This window comes from Pogona vitticeps, chromosome 4 (assembly GCF_051106095.1).
Source record: "Pogona vitticeps strain Pit_001003342236 chromosome 4, PviZW2.1, whole genome shotgun sequence".
NCBI classification, from domain to species: Eukaryota; Metazoa; Chordata; class Lepidosauria; order Squamata; family Agamidae; genus Pogona; species Pogona vitticeps.
Window position 1 is genome coordinate 157,012,741 of NC_135786.1, and position 12,213 is coordinate 157,024,953.

The following is a 12,213-nucleotide window of genomic DNA, read 5'->3' on the forward strand; positions in this document are numbered from 1 at the left end:
CATCTTTCTGTACATATACTATTATGATACTACTCCTCCTCTTAGAACTGCAGAGCTGGAAGGGACCCTATGGGTCATTGAACTGAGCCTGTTAGAGAGCCACAGTGAGGAATCAAACTCCCAACCTTTGACTCCGCAGCCAGATACCTAAACCATTGAGTTATCTAGCAGTTCTGACCTCTGATACCTCTATACCATTGTATGTGTGAAACAAGAACACTGATTTTAGGAGATACTCATGGTTCATGTGGAAATGCTGCCCAAGCACAGTAGTCTTCCCCTCTTCAGGTAGTAACATTTCTGCATTCAGAATGATGAGGTGTGGAGGGCCTAGCATTTTCTCCTTGACACATGAAGGCTTCATATAACCAATTAATGACTGAATACTAATTTTATCATAGGTATGGCTCTAACTGGGTTGAATGGAAGTAGATTTAGCTGTGGACATGGTAGACACAGGGAACTTTGTAAAAATCTACCTGGTGTGTAACCTTTATTGATTGATTGATTGATTGATTGATTGATTGATTGCCTTGCTCAGAATGGGAAATTCTGATGAACTTTCTGTGACGTAAGGATGATGACAGTGAATGGACATTCAGAAAGAAGAGAGGGACTCGGACAACCACAGGGAGAAGCAGTGGGAGAGCAACGTGCCGTCAGTATCCTTATAGTGAATTCCTCCACCAGCACCTTTAAGGCCAGAGAACGAGGCCTAGGACTGTGAAGCTTCAGGTTAGACTGCAAAGAAAGAACTGCAATTCCTGACTAGTGGATGGCTGATTTACTGGCCCTCCTCCCCTTCTCTTTCTCACCCCAACCATCAACCACTTTGTTGTCTTGCATTAAATTGTCCAGTTATCTGAATGGTCCCCCTTTCTTTCTCCCCCCCTTCACTTCCTCTATTTAAAAAATTCTTGACAGTATTTACCTATTTAAAATATTTTTATCCCTGCTTTCTCTTTAAAAAGAACCCAAGACAGCTAAATTTTTAAATATTTTTGATGTTCACTGGCATTTTACTTCTTTGCCCAGCATTTCATACTATCATTTTTCGTAGACAGATCAAATAAATCACAAGAGAAATGCAATTTGATTTTTGACATTGATATTGTTTAGGCAGAATCAGGGAATAAAAGCCAGTATATCTCAGTGGGTTGGACCACCTGGCTGTGGAGCCAGGAACGGGGAGTTCCTCAGTTTGTCTCTCAGACAGGCGTGGTCCAAGATCACTCAGTTTTATCTACCCTATATAAAGGCATCTGGGATGCAATGTTGCACATTATGGATGCTGTGGGAAACACAGGGATTATGGGAATATTTTCTACAGACACACAACAAAAAAAACTGTAAAAGAGGCCTCAAAAACCTCTGTCTGTCTGGATGTTAGTGGGCTTTGACTCTCATTAGTTCTTTCCTGACTGCTCGTAGAGGTGCATGGTTGTAGACGTTCATTGACTTCTGGAGAGCCAGGATCCCCATAGGTAAAAAGTGTGGAATTAAAATATGTAAGCACACACTAGTGCTTTAAAGTCATACATACATGATATTGGGGGAAATGAGTATAATAATGCAGTTCTGCCCCTAGAAACCTCACTGGGTTAGCTTTTCAAAATGTGTACTCATATTTATGTCTACATTATATATAGCACCTTTCAGTAACATATTAAAAGTTTTTTATTTGCCAGGCTTTTTAATCCAGTGCAGCATGCATCTAAACTGTAAACAATTTTAAAAATTTAAATAGGAATGCCAGCACAATTGTGTGCTTTCCCCCTTGCTGTGGCTGCTTTCCTGTCTTCCAGAAAGAGGGTGGTAGATGGTGTTACCTTGTCTGTTTTGAGGTGATTTTAAAGAATACCGTGGTCAACTCTGGAGGGGGCAAGTCAAAATTTATCAAATATTCTGGCATTTCTGACAAGAATTGCATGGTATTGCTCTTATAGTACTGTATATTCTAAGAATATTTGTGTTTTACACCTAGTGACTGATGCTTTCATCTCCCCATTTGAAACAGAACATGGAGAAGTAGCCTTTTCAAGACTACAGCTGCCAGAATTCCCCAGAGAACATGGAGGTGTTTTGTGAGTTGTACTCCTAAGAAGCAACTTTTCCAAGCTTGTACAGTTTACAAATCTCTTGTTGGAAGCACAAGAGAAAGCAGCGTGCTTGCTTGGATCATTCAAAGGGTCCTTGTGGAGGACTGGGACTCCAAATTCACCACAACAGATACTTGCATCTGATCCTAAATTATTCCTTTCCATGACAGAATTTGCATTCATAGAATGATTTGTGGCTATGTCTCTGTAGAGGAGAACCCTGATATGACAGACTCCCCTTTTTTTAAAAGAGTGGTAGAATATACCAAGGGACGTGGTGGCGCTGCGGGCTAAACCGCAGAAGCCTGTGCTGCAGGGTCAGAAGACCAAGCAGTCGTAAGATCGAATCCACGCGATGGAGTGAGCGCCCGTTGCTTGTCCCAGCTCCCGCCAACCTAGCGGTTCGAAAGCATGCAAATGCAAGTAGATAAATAGGTACCATCTCGGTGGGAAGGTAAACAGCGTTCCGTGTCTAAAATCACACTGGCCATGTGACCATGGAAAGATTGTCTTCGGACAAACGCTGGCTCTATGGCTTGAAGAGCGGGATGAGTGCCGCCCCCTAGAGTCGGACACGACTGGACAAAAATTGTCAAGGGGAACCTTTACCTTTACTTTAGAATATACCAGATGGGCGGGATATAAATTGAACAAATAAATAAATAAACATTATGGTTCAGAAGGAACAGAAGTCAGACTGCAAGAAGCAGTGGTTGTTAAGTTGTTCATCTGGTTTTACAAGACCTTCTCTCAGTGTCTTGTTGGTCGTGGTGCGGTGTGTGTGTGTGTGTGTGTGAATAGCTTGCCCTTACAAAGCATAACACGGAGAGCCTTTGTCTACGAGGATGTTCTTTCTTCTTGGAGGCATGATATTAAGCAGCATCTCTTAGGAAATAGGATTGTTTGTATGCTTTGGAACCCAAAGGGCCAGCGGGAAGCTCACTGAATCATGTCCAACATCTATAAGAAAAATCCAGTTTCCAATAGTTCAGTCTGAAAAACAGTTTTGCATTTTTTTTTTTGGCGTGTCTTGCGTCTGAACAATTCTGTTTTCGGATGTTTTCTGTAGAAATCCCAGGCCCTCTTTGTGACATGTCAGCTGGAACGTTCTTTCATTTGCTTCTCTTAATGCTGAACTAATGTCCTAGGGACTTACTATACATTGGAGACTTGGTGGCTGGCCAGGCTTGAAAATGACTGTGATGGAGCAGTGGCTCCACCTGCTGGCCCAAAGAAAGAAAGAAAGAAGATTCCTGAATGTGCAGTCTGGATCTGCGGAAGGTGTGGAATGAGACCACCTTTAGATTTGGGACATAATGAAGAACACAAGAAGAGCTCTCCTGGATCAAATTACAGGCATGTCTACTTAAGCATTTTGTTTCCCCAATGGCTAAACAGGCACCCAAAGCAAGCTCATGAGTTAGACATGAGTGCAAGATAAGGCCACCTCACTCACATGCTCTAGCAACTGATTTTAGAATCATACTGCTTTTGATATTGGAAGTACAGTGGTGCCTCGCTAGACGATGATAATCCGTTCCACTGAAATCGCTGTTTAGCGAAATCATTGTCTAGCGACAAGCATTTCCCCATTGGAATGCATTGAAACCTGTTTAATGCGTTCCAATGGGGAAGAATCATCATTGTCTAGCGAGGATCGGCCATAGGAAAGCCACTTCGTGAACCGCCAATCAGCTGTTTAAATCGCTGTCTTGCGAAGCTTAGGTCCCGAGCGCGGAGGGAGCTGTCAAAATCGTTGTCTAGCGAAAATCGGTTTGCGAAGCAGGGACCAAACACTGTCCAGTGAAATTCCCCCTTAGGAATCACTGTTTTGCATATCGCTATAGCGATCACAAAAAGTCAATGTCTAGCGAAAAAACTGTCATGCGGGGTAACTGTCTAGCGAGGTACCACTGTAACATTACCATTATGACTAGGAGTGAATGGTGGCTGTCCATGAGTTTGTCTAATCTCCTGTGAAACCATCCACTTTTGTGGCCATTAGTAAATCTTGTAGAAGCAAATTCTCCAATATAGATATGCCCTGTTTTTAATTAAGGAAATTTTGCTAAAGGCATTTTTCTTTACTTTCTGATGAATGTTAGGGGCATACTGTGCAGCCACAACCTATTGGGCACTGAACATGTTCCACAGATGTTTAGTTACAATAACTCCCTTAGTTACTTGTCAAGCTGCAGTTGCTGTGAAGAGAGAACAGTTGACACTTCCATAATCCTGGGTCAGCATTCTGAGTTCAGGATGAGAATGAGTCAGGGAGGTGATTCTACAATAGATGGGATTATCTGAGTGACATTACTGGGCTGGTTAAGCAATAAGGCATGCCATGAGGTGAGTATTGTACTATTTTAAGGTGCTCTGGCTCCTCCAAGGGGATTATAGGGCTTTGACACAATGCCAACTGGTTCTCATTTCCCCAAGGTGAGATTACCTGATGGTAACCACACCCCCTGGAGTGACTGCCTGAATGCAATTATATAAAAAACCACTTGTATTCACAGGAGGAGAGTGCAAAGTCTTCCTTCAGAGAACATAACACTCATTGTTTCCCCTCCTGTTGCTAGGTGCGTCATTCTTACTGAGTGGGAATGCATATAGGATCTCCACTGTCAAAACCCAGCATGTATATTTATTTATTTAATTTATATGCTGCCCACACTACCCAAAGGTCTCTGGGTGGCTTACAACAATATGTTTGGGGTGTTTAAAAAAAGGCTTCTAAGAACTGGCTGGAACAATTTGCTGGCCGTATAAGTTCAGCTTTGAGAACTAAGGTGGGCAACAAATTACTGTCAAGTAATAAATAACAATTATTAGATCTCATAAGTAGTACCTGCAACAGAAAGTTGCAGCTTGCAGTCATTCTGTTCTGGATGCTCCATTCTACTCTTCTGTCTTCTTGTTCTTCCTCCCCATCCTTCAACAAAAGCTCCATGTTCCACAGTTACTGAATCCTCACTGTAGAACTTTTGGTTATCAATTCCTGAAGATTATTTTTTTGGGGGGGGGATAAACACTGTAATTTTAAAAACACAATCAATCAAACGATTCATTAAAAATTGTAAAAACATTTTAAAATAAACAAATCAGGAAACACTGGAATTCCTAACAGCCTATTGAAACCTGCACCTTGATTGTGAATGCTTGTTGTTTGTTTAGATAATGAATAAGGCTTTGTTGTCACTATTTGCATATCATCATCTTGTATTATTAGACTGGTCTGAGACTCTGTGTGTCTATGGTTATGCTGGTGAAAGAGTAGCATCTGTGCACAAGAAAGAAGTATTGGTAGATTTGAGTGATCCCAAAGATTTGCAGGAATACAAAGATACACTGTTGTTGCGTTTTTTTTAAAGAAGACACTGAAGCAGGAGATGGCAGGGTGGAGTACCCTAAGGTGGGAAACCCTCCAACATAACTCAGAACTCTGTAGGCTGTGGGAACAAAAGTTGGGGTGGGGGGGAAGAAAAACCAAGATGTCAGGATGGATGGAAATGGAATTTTTGCAAAAGGAGGAGAGAGAAAAAAAGATATGTGGATACTAAAAGATAGTGAAAATTATGTTTCATCTGGGTAGGTCACTTAGAGTTATGGAACTTTAGAGCTGGAAAGGACCCTAGCAGTCATTGACTAACTCTCTTCTGGAGCCAGAAACCTACAACTACAACATTCCTGACCCACAGCCATTTAACTTTTATGTTGTTGTTGTTTTTAACCCAATGAGTGTGTGTTTGTCACTTTCTGAAACAGCCTATTTGGTGGCTGAGCAGCTCTTACTGTCAGGAAATCCTTCCAAATTGGTAAAAAATCTCCTTTCCTGTAATTTGAATCCATAGTTTCAGCACTCCCTGGAGCTATAGAAAATAAGCTTGCTCCATGATGTGGAAGATGGCTGCCATATCAGTTCACCATCTTCTCTTTCCCAGGTTGCACATGCCCAGCTTCTTCAGCTGTTCTTCATAGGTCTTGCTTTCTCTCACCTTAGTCATTCTCCTCTGGACATGTTCCTGCTTTTTTTTTAAGCAATGGTGCCCAGAACTGGACAGAATACACCAGGTGAAGCCTGACCAAAGAAAAATAGAGTAGTAATACTTCTTTCCTTGATCTGGAAATAATCTGTTGATGCAGCCTAGTATTCCACTGACTGTTTTTGCTGTGGCTCCACACTGTTCATGTATAGTTTTAAAGCTGTGTAAGATTCCTAGATCCTTTTCGCATGTACTACTTCCACCACAACCCTAACATATTTTAAACTAATTTTTCAAGTCTGCATTGATTCTGAGCTTTCTCTCATTTAAACTTCTCCTTACAAATACTGGTTATTCGTTTGCACTCTTCCTTGGTGATTTGCCCCTCTTTCCTTTTTGTATAGGTGCTTCTTTAAATTCTTAGTTCCTTGCAAAGTTCCTTATGCAGCCAAGGTAGCTTCTTTATATGTATAATGGTTTTCTTTCATATACAAATTCTTGTAATTGTGCCGTTAGTGATATATTATTAAGAACTCCCCTTAATCATGAATTTCCTTCTCTGTGTGTATTTCTGACTATAGGGTATAATCTAGTACAGTGGTGCCTTGCTTAATGAGTGCACTGTTTAACGAAGAATCCGCATAGCGACGCGTTTTTTGCGATCGCTAATGTGATCGCTAATGTGATCGCTAATGCGATCGCATTGCGACGTTTTGAATGGCAAAACATCACATTGCGATGATCAGTAAGCGTTTCGCTTACCGATCTTCGCATTGCGATGTTCTAAAAACAGCTGATCAGCGGTCCCAAAATGGCCGCCGGAAGAAAAAATGGCCGCCCACTCCGTTTTCGCGCCCTGCCCTCGCTTACCGGGTGGCGAAAATGGTGGCTGGATGGGGGAATCTTTGCATAGCGGTGAGTTTTCGCCCCATAGGAATGCATTAAACTGAGTTTAATGCGTTCCTATGGGTTTCCCCCCGCATAGCGACTAATCCGATTAGCGACGTTAATCCTGGAACGGATTAACGTCGCTATGCGGGGCACCACTTTTATTTCCTTAAACTTTTTAAAATCAGATTTCTATAAAATCCAGAGTGCATATGACACTCTCTGCCTTTCCTTCCATCAGTGTAATTTTCAAGAATTATTATACTGACTGGCTACTTTCACCCAAGGTTTCCATCATTTCCCCCTTCTTAGCTGTTGAGGATCAGATCCAAAAATAGCTGGTTGCCTTGTTGCTTCCTAGTTGACCCTGAAAACCTGTATTTAAATACCCCAGGGATGGAGGTGAAAGCTGGCCATAGAAATCAATACAACAATCTAATGCAGTCAGAATTGGGCACCAGTGTGTCCATCTCAAGCTCCAACACATCCTTTAGCAGTGGAACAAGCAGAAGAATTCCTGACATGCCCCAGGACACACTGTAACACTTTGTCACACCCATCAAGTCCTACTGAAATGCATATTATTGCAGAGCAATAAATAATCCTTTGCAGTTTGGAACTGTATCTCCCACCAAAAGATCCTACAGTTCTTGACAAGATGTTAATGCAGGATAATTTGGATGTTCAGTTGCTGAGGTAATAGAATCAGAGCAGGATTTTCCAATAGGTAGTCCAGGCAAATAATTTTCTTCACATTTTAAGAAGTCTCAAAATCTTCGAAGAAAAAAAGGCCCCACATAAAACCCCGTCAAGGCAATAGTGCTTGTTTAGAATTGTTTATAGTGAGTTAGATAGCTGGTTGGGTGGGTGTACTATTCCACAATTTGCCCTCTGAGAGAAAAGCCAGCCTCTGTAGCCTTAGGCAAGGGGCAGAGTGCCAAGACGGCCATAAAGAAGTGAATGGTAACCACTTCTGAGAACTCTGTATCTTGGGAAACCTGGGAAGGAGGTTGCCATAAGTTGGCATTGACTCATCAGCATGTAATTAATTATGGTGGCACGGTCCAAGTAAAGCCCGACTCTGAATATTAATCTGGCCTGATTAGGGCTACCAAGTTCAGCAGTATCAATTCCCCAAGATTTCAGGGCCAAAACCTAAGACCAGGAAGTGGGTCCTTTTGATATTACAAGGGTGGGCAGACAAGGTTTGGTGCTTCTGTGCAATAAGGAAGCTTGTGGGACCCAAGTGCTTGTACCCCACTGGCTCTCTCCCAAGTCCCTTCCTCTCACTCTTGCTTCTAGCTTTTTGGCACATTGATACTGCACAAATCCAGCCCACTTCATGCTGAGGTGGTTCTCCTCAGTGCCAGCTGGAGATGGGTGCCTTGACTTTAAAACCATCTCATACATAAAAAAAAAAAATCAAGTTTTCTTTTCTCCCCCACTTTTTGCCCTTGCCGAAACTCTATCCCCACCCTGCTATCTCTGATCAGAGATTGGAGACAAGAACGGGGATTCCCTGATTTATGTTCATTGATTAAGCTCATGCCAATCTACCTGTTCCAGAAAGGGATTGAGAATGACTGGCATACTGTTGCTTCTTTACCTGAACCAGTTGCAAGGGAACCAACAGCAGTCTGAATTATTTTGGACTCTTTTGTCCTCAGTGTCCAGAAAATAGTCTGTGTACTGGAAGGAAGGAAGAAATATTCCACTTTCTTTCAGGGCTAAACTAGTTATTATGTTTGTATGTTGGCTGTATCCAAGGTATAGTGACCCTAACAGAATTTTCAAGTGCATGAAGGGGTGTGTGCTTATTTATTTATTTATTTATTTATTTATTTATTTATTTATTTATTTATTTATTTATTTATTTATTTGATTTATTTGATTTATTTGATTTATTTTATTTATTTATTTATTTATTTATTTATTTATTTATTTATTTATTTATTTGATTTATACCCCGCCTATCTGGACTACCAGACCACTCTAGGCGGCTTCCAGTACAAATCAGACAATAAAACACAGGTAAGTACATGATAATTCAGTAATAGCTACAATGAAATAAAGGATAGAGGAAAGTAAGAAAAGAATTAAAATCAAGAGTTGGCTGGAGGGAAGGCCATTTGTGTACTCTTGCATTTGTGTAATCTTTGTGACTACACCGGTTCTTTCCTTTCCTTTACAGATTGTTCAAGGTGAAATGTTTAAAGAGTGTTTTACCAGTGCAACATACCCCTTGAATCTCCATGGTGGAGCAGGGATTCAAACCCAAGTCTCTTAATCCATTACTCTGTCCACCACTCCACATTGGGAACTGCAAACTAGGTACTACAGAGAGCTAATTGTGTGTGTTGTGTTAAAGACCATCTGATCATAATCCCAATTTTTCCTGACCTCCATAGCTTGAGCTTGCTTTGTTTTGTGATCATCATCAGGAATTAAACACTAGTTGCTTGGTTTTGTTTTTTTATAAGAGAGACATGATGAGATAAATAAAACCTACACTTGGTAGATACTATAAAAATGTTAAAGACAAGTCTCACTGATATCCATGAAATGCAATTTAGTTGTTCTTATGATGACATGTTCCTGTTTATGCTCATGCTTTGAACTCCATGGGACTTCTGGGTGTAAAGATGAGCAGAATCATACTGCATATCTATTGTTTTGAGTGAGATTTAGTCACAGGCAACACTTGATGAATTGTATTTGTAGGGACATTTTTCTCCTTTCCCACAATAACCTTGATGGTGCTATATGTTTGGGGAATAGCAGGTTTGAAGCCAGCTCTCTCAATGATTGTACTCTTGACCAGATAGCCAACATTTCATTTGACCCTCTAAAGTCAGCAAATACACATGTGCATACATGCATACACAGCTCAATTCAAGGGTTGCTATAATGACCCAGATCCATGTTCTTGCCTCTCTGGGAGAGGAAAAGGAACAGATTATTATAAATTGAAAAATCAAGAAAGCAACAAAAACAAAAACAATACATTTCTTTGTAGCTCAAATAAAATAATGCACTTTTGGGGGGACTAGGAACTCCTTCCACATAAAATGACACACCATCTTTTTTCCCCTCTCACTTTTACTCCCTTGCCTGTGCAGTAAAACTTAATTTGATCATCCTTGTCATTCATATGTTATACAAACTTCTCAAGCCACTTGCTGTGTATAAGGAAGGCAGAAAGAAAACTTTTGTGTATCTGGATGTCAGCAGACATTAGGCTTTTTTGTGATTGTTGTTGTGCTTTCCATTGACAAAGGTGACATGTCTTGCAGTACAGTATTTTTCTGGTTTGGCAACAACGCCCGACTGAAGTATCGCAAGTTCAGACAACGTTTGTTAACTTGTGCTGAGCGAGTAGCCTTATGCGTGGGAGTATGAATGGGGAACTTGCCAGTAAAATAAAGTGGATTATTAAGAGTCTCCTCCAGCTATGTGTATCTCATTGAGCTCTCTGTCTGTCTCTCTGTATGTATGCATGCTTTAGATTGCAATAGTGTGTGTCAAGTTTTGTGTTTATAACCTACATTATCTTTTGGGCAAAGTCTAGTATCAAAAGTGGTTCTGCACTGCTCCCCCAGTCACCAGATCCCTCTCTCTTGCTTAATTGTAGATCCCAGTGGGCCAGGTATGACCTGCTGGACCCAAGTGCCCCCTTGCCTGTTTTTATCTCATTGGCTGCCTCAAAATTTGCTGCAGCATGGTCTTGTTTTAAGATAAACAAACAAACACAGAAAACTCCATATTGCAGCTGAGCAAAACCTAGAGCATTAATAAGTGATATACAAACGTATCAACATCAATAACTTATATCCGTCCAATAACTGGACTGCACACATTTGCATTGGAGAGCTTTATTATATTATTTACTTGCTCAGTATTAGACCAAACATTGTTAATATATATTACTTGACATTTGATATGAGTTGTTGATGTTGATACTTTTGTATTTCACATATTAATGCTTTAAATTTTGTTCAGCTGCAATACGGAGTTTCCTGTGTTTGTTTGTTTATCTTCTGTTCCGCACTCCCTATATTTTGATAAGTTTGTGTGGTCTAGTTTTAAAGTAGGATTTTGCTCCTAGAAGCCTAATGGGAGTCTCCTTTAAAACAAGAGGCACGCTCCTTGAACACATCATTTTCATAAGAGGCTCCATAGCTACTGCCAAAACATGGTGACACAGAGGCAATGACAGGTGCTCCCCTGGGTGCTTAGGGGTGCTCTCGTTTTTTGTGCATAGTTTCCTTCTTTGTTTCTCCATATCCTGTTTCTCCCCCACCTGTAGCACAGGTTTATCTTCCATCCTGCCAATTGGGTAATAATAGGTGTAATAAAGATAATTGCAACATGAGTTACTCTATTAAGTGGATCTGACTGACTCCACAAGGAGAGCCATGTGCCCATACACTTTTCTTCAGCGGCATCCTCCAAGGCCTCAGTTTTACACTTGAGCATGCCCAGGCTTAGAACTGCACAGAGGGCTGCTTGCCAGGTGCCTTGTCCCAATTACATGGAGAATTATCCTCCCACTACCTGAATACTTTTAGGAACGTAGAATGAGAAGCTTTTTGGGACATCCTCTCCTCATGATAGTTATGCCATGTGTTTTTCTGGTTTTGGCTGCTGTCGCCACCGGGAGACTTATTTTGGGATTGCTTTTGGGATTGTTCATTTGATGGGTGCAGGATGTTGGGTGCTTATATGTTTGTAAACTGCCCAGAGTAGTGGCATGCCACTAGATGGGCTGTACAAATATTCAATTAAAAAAAAAAACCCAAATAAATACAGTGGTGCCTCAATTTACGAACTTAATCTGTATTGGAATGGTGTTCGTGTGTCGAAATGTCCGTAAGTGGAAGCACCATTTCCCATAGGAATGCATTGAAAACTGATTAATCCATTCTGGTTGAAGAAAAAAAATCACCAAATGATTAAAAAGAACACAGCAAGCCCAGTCGGAAGATGCTCTGTTGCTGAGCTTTAAGAAGAAGAAAAATCCAAAAACAAACACTAAAGCCACCTCCATTGCTGAGGTTTAAGAAGAAGAAGAAAACTTCCAAAAATAAACAGCAAAGCGGCCAACAACACAGCACAGAAACATACCTGCCCCAGCCAAAAAAACCCAGAACAGCTTTTAAAAGGAGAAAACAGCAGCTTACCTCCCTGCCGATACACACACATGCTCAACTCTGAAGCATAAGGAGGCAGCTCCAAGCCGC

General features: G+C 41.0%; 1 long non-coding RNA gene across 1 annotated transcript; it reads left to right on the top strand.

The window, feature by feature from the left end:
* Nucleotides 1-518: 518 nt before the first annotated feature.
* On the top strand, nucleotides 519-4,462 carry LOC144588819 (uncharacterized). Its single transcript, XR_013544532.1, has 2 exons — nucleotides 519-735; nucleotides 2,018-4,462. It is a non-coding gene; the product is annotated as an uncharacterized LOC144588819 (long non-coding RNA).
* The last annotated feature ends 7,751 nt before the right edge of the window (nucleotides 4,463-12,213 follow it).